Genomic DNA, 10,000 nt, shown 5'->3' with positions numbered 1-10,000 from the left:
GTGAAATATATTCCATTTATTTTTTATCTCACCAAATCCCTTATACTTCATTTTGTTTACTGAAGACCAGATTTTTAACATTGTTTCAATCCTTATTACAACCTCACTTATCCATCCCCTTGTTTTTTTTTGTTATTAAAACTAAATCATCTGCATATGTAATACACATTGGTGATATAATGTTTACTTCCATCTCCCATTTTGTCTCCCTCATTTTATACATCCTTGTCTGTAGTACTACATTTATTACTAATATACATTAGCATGTACACATTGGGCATATCTGTTTTACTCCTCTCTTAATACTATTTTATCCTATCCATCCATTTATCATAACTTGTAACAATAAATTTTGATAACATTTCTTTATTACATTAATTTTTTTTCTTCTGTACCATATACTTCTAAATCTTTCACATTGCTTCATGACTCACTTTATCGAAGGCTTTAGCTATATCATATGCTAGCAGTCTAACTTCTTTATTTTCTGTTAGTATAATCTTTACTAATTATTTCACAATTATTAACATTTCTGTCATCGCTCTTCCTTTAATACCTTAGATCCCTTCTCCTAATACCACATCCACTACTTTCTCCATCCTTTTTGTAGTATTATCATACATATTTTATAGTCAGTATTCCCTAGTGTTTCATTCCTTATAATCTTATATCTTCTTTCATTTTTTCCATGTAAATTTTATCATGCCAGCACATCTTCTTCCATTATACCTTCCTTCATCCAGTCATTTAATATTTTTAAAAAACTTCTCTTTCATCTTTATTAATTTTCTTATAATGCTCATAGCTTATACTATCCAGTCCTGTTGCTGATTCATCCTTGTCTTCTTTTATCACCCTTTACATTTCTTCTATTGTCATATCAAAAATTGTTTACTTTTCAGATATTTTTTTACTTCCCATTCTTCTTGCTCATCCATATCCTCTTTTTTATACATTTTCTCTACAAAATTCTGTACCACCTCTATAATATCTTCCTTTGTTTTTTTACATATTCTTTGCCATTGAAGATAACATTCATCCTTCCTTCTCTCCTTGATATTTGTTTTCCTAAATAAGGAGAAACCTCTTTTTTTCCCTTTCCTTTCAGAAAAAGTATCTTTGCCTAGAAAACATAATTTTTACTTTTTCTTTATTCTTTTCTTGCATTTGTTTTTCTATTTCCCTTAATTTCTCACTTCCTTGTTCTATCTCTTTTCCCTAATTCTGTAAAATTTCTTTAAGTTTCATGTTATTTATTTTGTATTCTTCTTTCCACTTATAGGTTCATAGGTGTGTACTAGGCTAATGGCCCTGGAGCCTTTACAAGCCTACCCCATAGGATTACCCTGGTATTGTGCCACCCAACATTATAAATACATTTTATACTTTTGCTTATATGCTACCCACCACTGGGCCCAATTTTTATAAAATGGTCTTACTGTCATATGATCTTTATAGTTTCATAGGTAAATACTAGAGTAAGGACCACCACGGCCTTTATAAGCCTAACCATGCAATCCAACCCAATCATGTCCCTATGTGTCATGGGTGTTAATTAGGAGGGGTATGTTAGTTAGGAAGTTTCTAGAGTTTATTTGGTGGTATGTTAATTAGGGCATTAGTGTCTGCCTCTATCAGGGACATGGTCACCAGACTCTGGGTGAATTTCTAATTTCCCATGTATTGGTCAATATTATGCTTAAATAGGGTTAAAGATATACTTTGCTTCACATCCTCCATGTATGAATCCTGCGTATAAACTGTTTAAGCATCTGACATTGGGGCAGGAGATATCACATCATCCACTGCAGGACTACAAGATTCAATAACAGTTTCTACCCTATAGTAATTAGACTTCTGAACTCAGGCACTAGTTCCAGGGGTCTGGACAGTCATTTTTTATTTATTTGTGCAATATATACTTACATATATTCCAAGTGCAATATTTATTTATTATAACCATAGTCAGTATTATTTAACCCACTCAAGTGTAATATTAGACAAATAATTTAGGAATTGTTCAATCTGTAGTGTGTTTTGTATTTCTTTAAATAGTGTAGTTAATTTAGCTCAGGGGAGGGTATTCTTTTCGTATATGAGTGTTGGTAAATGTCTATGCTCTTTCTTGCGTGTATTGGTAGTATTGTATTTGTTAGTTATGTTTATTCCTCTACTTGCATGTGTTGTTTCACTTTCCTTTGTAATCTCAAGAATTGAGCTGATGCATGAAAATTTGTTTAGGCTACATGTGTGTAGTTCTAAATGACAATAAAGTTTACTTTGACTTCGACATGGATGGGGAGGCTGTTCTAGAGCATGGGTATCCTCTGAGACACACATCTGTATTGCAAACATGTCTTATTTATGTCACAAGCAAAATTTAAATTCTTTGATCTAGTGGTTCTGATGATATTAATTTTGCAGATGTGCAAAAGATCCATCAGAGCTGGATCCTAGGATGCACTGAATGCCAGGCATAGATTGCCTGTCAGTAAACTGTTGGAGGCAGAGAATAGAGACAGCACTTTAAGGTAATCCATACAGGACAATAATTCTTTCTCTCTTACTATTTCTTCCTCATTTTTAAACTCTGCAGTTAATATATTTATCCATTTTCCTCCTTTATTATTTCCCCATCTTCCACTATTGTCTGAAAACTCTGTCATCTGTACTCCCCTTATTATTTCTTTCATATCTTAGGAGTAAACTGCATTATCAGTTTTAGTCTTAAAAATTCCCCTTTTATATATCTGTTCCCCATTCTTTCCTACTTTTAAATCTCCAAATTTTAATTCCATTAACATCTTAATATCCTGTGTTATTTTTCCTTTTTCTTTCCAAAGGTTATAGTTAAAATCACCTAACATCACTACTGACATATTTACTAGCACAATTTTTAATTTCTAAAAACAACTATTTTCTTCTGCCATATTAGTATCCTAATAAATCACTATTAATCTTATACATTTCTGTCTCATTCTCATGTCACATAGCACTGCCTTTCATGGTACTACTATTGTTACATCTAGAATTCTTATTTCTTCATTTTTATTGTATTTCCTACCCACCAACATTTTGGTCCTCCCTTACTGCCTGCACTCTTTTTATTTTTTTCCTTCTTTATTACATCCAGTATCTAGCAAGCAAAAACATCCATTTTTTTATTTTCTACACCATTCTACAACCACCACACCTCTCATATTGTTTTTAACAGTGTTCATATTTGATACTAAAATTCCTATATCACTCCTTTCTTATTTTGGAAGTGTTTTACTTCTACATCTTATTTTTCTTTTCTTTCTCTTAAGTCTCCCACAAATTGATTTTTTACTGTCTTGTTATTGTTTTTCTTCTGTCTACATTTCTCCCTCTTCTTCTTTACTTTCTAAAATTGTACATCCTTTTACTTCCTATGTCTTAATAACCTTTTCTTTAACCTCTCTTCAGTATCACCTTCTGCATATCACCTTCTCTTTCAAATTCTGCTGTAGTAATATTTTCTACTGTTTGTCTTTCTTTCAAACTTTCCTCTTCATCTACTCCTTCATTTTGTAATATGGGACAGTTAAACCATAAGTATCAAAATTCTTTACATTTTCAGCAAACAGACTTACAGTTTTTACTATATTCCCCCTCTTCCTGCATTGGCCACACCTTTATTTGTTACTCTCTTGTACTAAAAAGTCAAAAGACAAAAATAATCTGTCATTCAACCACACACAAGTGCATAGCTAAACGAAATTTCATTCCTCCAAGCTCAACATAAAAACAAAAACATTAACACTAGCATAGCAACACAAAACAGATACACATAATGCAACAGTAACAAGCCACCAAAGGCACAGAAGCTACAACCACTGCAACTCCCACAACACCACCTGCTATAACCAAGTCCCAGACCAGCCTCAGGCACAGAAGCTTCAACCTCTGCATCTTTCTTCAGCACCAGAAACATCCAAGTCCCCAATCCAACCAAAGGTATAAAAACTAGAAACCGCCACATTTCCACTTCAGTCCCACTCTGGACCCTCCAACCCCACAATTCTCCCAACCGCTGCCACCTGCAGACTCATATGGCTACAATCCTTCTCCTCAATCTTCACCAACCACTTCATTTACCTTCACCAGCTCTGTCTCCGTCATAATTTTCAGTTCACAAAAAAAAACATTCCGGATCTCACTGACCTAAGAAAAACAATATATTTCCTAATGTTTGCACCAGCAGACAAGTTACGGCATCTGCTTCCACATCCTGCCAACTCACCACTGAAAGCCCTACTTCCAAGTTTCAGTTCCAACAAAAAGCAGAAAAACTTACATTGGGGATGCCACAGACATCACAACTGCAGACAGCTATACACTGGACATACCCGACCAGACAAGCAGACTTACAGAATCCACAGTACACATAAGTATAAAACAAAAACATAAAGTGCAAGACCGGAGCCAGAGAGGCCACAGCCAAACAAGGCATTGCCATCTTAGCTTGTGCTTACTCTCTTGTACTAATTGATTTTCATCCCTACAGAAATAATATGCCTTAAGGTGGCTCCAATACCTAACAAAACTTTTCTTACCATTTACAATTATTGTATTTAAAATATGTAGAATTTCCCCATCTTTACATCCACTGTTACCCACACTTTTCAACTACCAGTCCATACATTTCTTTCATCTAATTTTTTACTTCATCTACTTTACTACACAGTAAAAAAAAAAACAGTTTAACTCACGCGCATCCATATCTGAAGTCCTAAACTGCACATTTATTTTTGTTTTTTGTTTTAGACCCAAGCTTTTTGACATAAATAATCTTTCCATGGTGCTATTCTGTTTTATTTTTCAAGCTCAGTCATAATTATTTCCAGCAAATTAAAGCTTCCAAATTTTACTTTATAAACATGTTCTGCACCCAAATGAATTAATGCTTTTATGTCAGACCCTAGTGGTAAAATAATACTATCCATAATGCCATTCTTGTTCACACTGTCATAGCTTTTACTTTTTATTTTTGTGACTGGATATCTTCTCTGTGGCTGCTCAGAAACTGCAAATCATATTCCCCTCTCAATTCCTTCTTACTTTCTTTCTTGCCTTGCTGAATCTGTATAACTTTTTTGCTGTAACAAAAAACCCAGTTACAACCATTAAAACTGGCTACTCCACCATCTGAGAATATAATGACAACTGTTTTCCCTTCATCAACTACTACTTATGTTTCCAATCTCTCAGTTTCTTCCTCCTGTAATAATCTCTCACTACAATGCCACTCCATCACACTTCCTCTCCTTTGTTTGGCTCTGCCTGGTTCATTAAATGTACCAACACTGGTGTCTCCAGTCTTCAAATTTCCAACTCCTTTGCTATTATTTTGTTTCCTTCTCTTTCCTTCAGTAAGTTCCCTCTTCTCGTCTATCCATCTCTGCTGCACTCCCTTCCACCTTAGAATTTCCAGAACTGCAGTAGCCACTCTCAGGCACCACCTAGCATCTCTAAAGTGTGCTTTATCTCCTCTCCTCTAAGTAGAAGGGGAAGTTCACTGATTCCTTGCGTAAATTTCTCCTAGTAAGTATGAATACACCTTGGTTCCCTGAAAAGAAGCTACTGGCCTAGTGAGACTAATCAGAGCCATAGCTGTTTCATCTAGCACCCAGAGCCATTCCCTGATCAAAAAAAAAGTCTGTTGCCTATGTGGTGGCCTGTTCCCCCATCTGCTGCCCCTCTACTGGGGAGCAAGCTTCATTCTCCCTGATCTGCACTTCTGAACTCTAAGTTGGGGAAAAAAATCTCTACCCCCATTTCCTAACTTGTCACTCCTCAGTTCTGTATTGAGGAACCAAGTAACCAGGTCGCAGTTCCATTCTCTGATTTCAAACAGACAGGCATTGCACTTTCAGACTTCACATCCTTCAGAAAATGCATGTTTAGGCAAAATCTATTATTCTAACAACTTTCTTAAAAAAAAAAGCAGAAAAAAAACTTGTTTACTTTTGACTGTAACAAATCACTTCTTGTAAAGTAGCAATCAGTTTGTTACCATTAAAATACAGCCCATTAAGTTCTTTGGTACTTCAGTGCTTCAGCCCTGAAAGCAACTGCAGTATCACATTCATTTCTGAATGCTGATAATGCAGTTATGCCCCAAAAGCAGCAACTGTTGATCTCTCTTCCTAACTCATTGTGCCTAGGTTGCTGCCCCCCTTTGCCCCACCCCAGTTATGCTTCCAGGACTAACCCAGGCAACAAAAAGATAGCTTGATTAATAGACAGATATAGAGAGAGAGAGAGAGCGAGAAAGAGAGCGAGAGAGAGAGAAAGAGAGAGAGATAAGCAACTGGTCAGTTACAGAGAATGATCCAAATATTGAAAACATTCTAAAAAAATGTGACTTCTCTTATCAGGCTATTATTTTTCTATTTTAGAATGCAGAAATATACCTTGTTGGTGTGGATGACTTTCACCATTACAACTGTTAAAGCAAAAAAGGCTGTGGTCCAAGTTTTCTGCATCATTTTCATTTTAGTACTAGAAAGTAAGAACCAACACTGCAGAGAAGGCATTTGAAATTAAAACTGTTTTATGTCAAAACAGCAAAAAACTCAGTTCTAAAGGAAGGAGAGAGTAAGAATGGTTTTGTATAAAAATCTGGCTTACAAATCAGTTACAAACTGCTGTTGTTAGGTAGTTCGAGGAGATGGTATGCAACACCAGAGAGGAAACTGCAGGCAGTTTTCAGAATTATCAGGACTTGACAGAGGTCATAGAAAACCTCTGTAGGTACTGACTTCAGCTACAGAACCATGTTGTGAACTCACTCCAAGATATTTGCTCGAGTGTCTTCCGTCTGTAGACATTAATGCTGATAATCTGACTGTGATAGTTAAATTCACAGCAATTAATGCTTGCCTAGTGGCCGTACATATTGTATTTGATTTGGCAGAGTAATTTAAACACAGGCATCAATACTGTAAATAGTTCATAACATGGCTCTTATGAGTAATACTTATGTTTAATGTAAGACAAATGACTCATTAGATGTAGCTGTACTTTATATACATAAATAATCTACATTTTTATAATTATATTTTATAATTGTATATTTAATAAGTCACACAAATCTGCACTAGACCTATAGCATACCCACCTTGGAGATCATACAAAGAGGATGTGCTCTCTCTCTCCTTCTGTCTTTGTTTGGCAGCCCTCCCTTTAAAAAGGGAGGTCCAGCAACAAATAATTTTCAACACTGGCACTTAGCAGTAGAGGACTTCCACCTCAGAATACTAGGAGACTTAGGGATGACCTAAGGTTTGAGAAACAATGCTTGATCAACTGAGGGAAGCATACAAATGCATGTGTCAACTAGACATGATAACAGCACACAAACAAAGGATAATCTCACACTACACTTTTCTCCTTCTAGTGGTTGTAATTACCATTTGCATATTTTCAGCAAAAAAGTTTAAATGTTTTACTATGCCGCTGATTCTTTGCTTCTGTAATATGCATTGCATAAGTACTGAAACTAAGAGCTACGTAAGTACTTTATCTATCCATCTATATATATATATATATATATATATATATATATATATATATATATATATATATATGTGTGTGTGTGTGTGTGTGTGTGTGTGTGTGTGTGTGCGTGTGTGTGTGAGTGTGTGTGTCTATGTGTACTAACTTTGTAAATTTTGCTGCCCAGTAGTTCACTGAGTTATGTGTTGCTCCAGATGTGGCTAGTGATTTCAAAGTAAGGGGGAGGGCTGCAGGAAGCAACAGGATGGGTGAGGCTAACTGGTATGAGGTGAGGGCTCTATTACTGCAGGTCAACATTACCTGTAATCAAATCACAGATGGGGTCATAAACTTTTTATTCATACACTGTCACAGACAGCCAATTATTGAGTAAAATGCAGATATTTGATTCTGATTAAAAGTAAAAAAATAAAGGCCAACTTGCTATTCTAGATACACTGCGACCCTTCTCCCCCCCACACACAGTTAATTTCATTACAGACAATCCCCATACTCATCAGTTACAGCTACTTTATTGACTGTGCACACCTCAGGTATCTGATTGCGTTAAAATAGCCACAATAAATCTCATCACTGCCCATACTCAAACACAACTATATCTATAGATGGGTAATAGACAATTTAGCCCAGGACTGCCCCTGTACTATTAATGGACAGCGGCAGCTACTAAATCCTTTATCCCATGCTTAGGCCCCTGCAAATTATATATGGTATGATACCAGCTATCTTCACTGGGGGTAATATATACTTATCAACCAGGGAATGAGTAAGGCCAGTCTAACACCAAACAGGATAGGTTAATTCAAGCACCAAAAAGGAACTTAGATAGGCTTAAGCTTAGGCCTTTAAGTGTAGCTAGCCTAGTACTTACCTATGAACCCATAAGCAGTAGACCACTTGGGTGGGAGTTTGCATGTTTGTGGAAGTACACATGCATCTTCTGCAGGCAGTGATTGCAGAGTTTGCAAGGCTACTGTGGGGTGAGAGAGGGTTAGGACACACTCCACACTAGCAGTATGATGCTGCTACATCATCATTCTCAATCTACTTATTGGCCCTAGATTTGGGTCAGGTTGAGCCTGGGGAGGATAAGGTGGGTTTGGTAGACCCTATGAATGAGGAGAGGAGAGTAGATGGCTGCAGCTGATGGTCAGTTGCAGGGAGGGAAGCAATAAAAAAAATCTTAGCCCAAGAATCAAGGAGAAAGCTAAAAAATGGGGAGGACAAAGCACCGACATCAGGGCCAGATGTTGTTTTTATGTACTTAGAATGTCAGTAGAATAACAGGCTTTGCATTAGCATGCTTTTCTGAAGGCTATTAATTCTGAAATTCAAATGTCTGTCACTATTTATTGACTGCAGTCCTCTGATTTCCAGAACACCATACATTTTCCAAGAAAACAGATCAAAATGTGAGGCAAAATCAGGGGCAGTGGAGGGCTTCTATGCCTCCCCATGCACATATATTTTACACACACACACACACACACACACACACACACACACACACACACACACACAGATAAAATAAATAAAGCATTACCTTCCTACATGCTGACAGTAGCAGACAGACTGCCTTTAAAAAAAAATCTATACTGTAAAAAAAAGGTTGCCCATGCACTCATGCCTATACACCTGTATGATAACTCCTTCTTTCACTTTGAGTCTCAGGCTGTTCCTTAGTCACCTGAGACAGCCTGAGCCAACAGGAAAGCCACATCATTGTTTTATACAGCAGCCCAATGAGATACTTGTTGACCAATGTTTCTGATACACTCATCATGAATAAAAACTGTATCAGTTGATGACGTAAGCCTAATGCCAGACAGCTTTAAAACAGCCCTGAGAGTGGATTAAGCCAATTTTTGGGGGGATCACCTGGGAATTTTGCCGACTTTCTGAATTTAATGCCATTTCTTTTTTTAATGGAGGGACTCTAGCTCAGCAGTTAGTACCACAAGCCACCCCTGTGTTTGTACTAGGCTAATGACCACTGTTTTTTTTGACTAGCCATGCATACCAAATCTCTGACAAGTCATACTGAGGTTCTAAAAGTAATTGCTGCAAACTAGAGTGTTGCTCTCACTCTCTGTCATACACACACACAAATATATATATATATATATATATATATATATATATATATATATATATATGTATATATATATATATATATATATATATATATATATATATATATATATATATATATATATATATATAGATAGATAGATAGGTATGCATAGCTCTATGACAAATACTTGAAAGGACAGAATGTCAAACCAAAACATATCAAAACTGAAACACTGAAAGCCCAACAATTCAAAATATCAAAACATTGATGCACAGAACATCAAAAATTGCAGTTCCACACTCCTCAAACCATACACTCTGACACAGTAGTGTGACATCCAAACTTATATATATATATATATATATATATATATATAAAATATAT

This window comes from Protopterus annectens, chromosome 7.part1 (assembly GCF_019279795.1).
Source record: "Protopterus annectens isolate FY-2018-M chromosome 7.part1, PAN1.0, whole genome shotgun sequence".
Lineage (NCBI taxonomy): Eukaryota > Metazoa > Chordata > Ceratodontiformes > Protopteridae > Protopterus > Protopterus annectens.
This window is presented reverse-complemented; position numbering follows the sequence as displayed.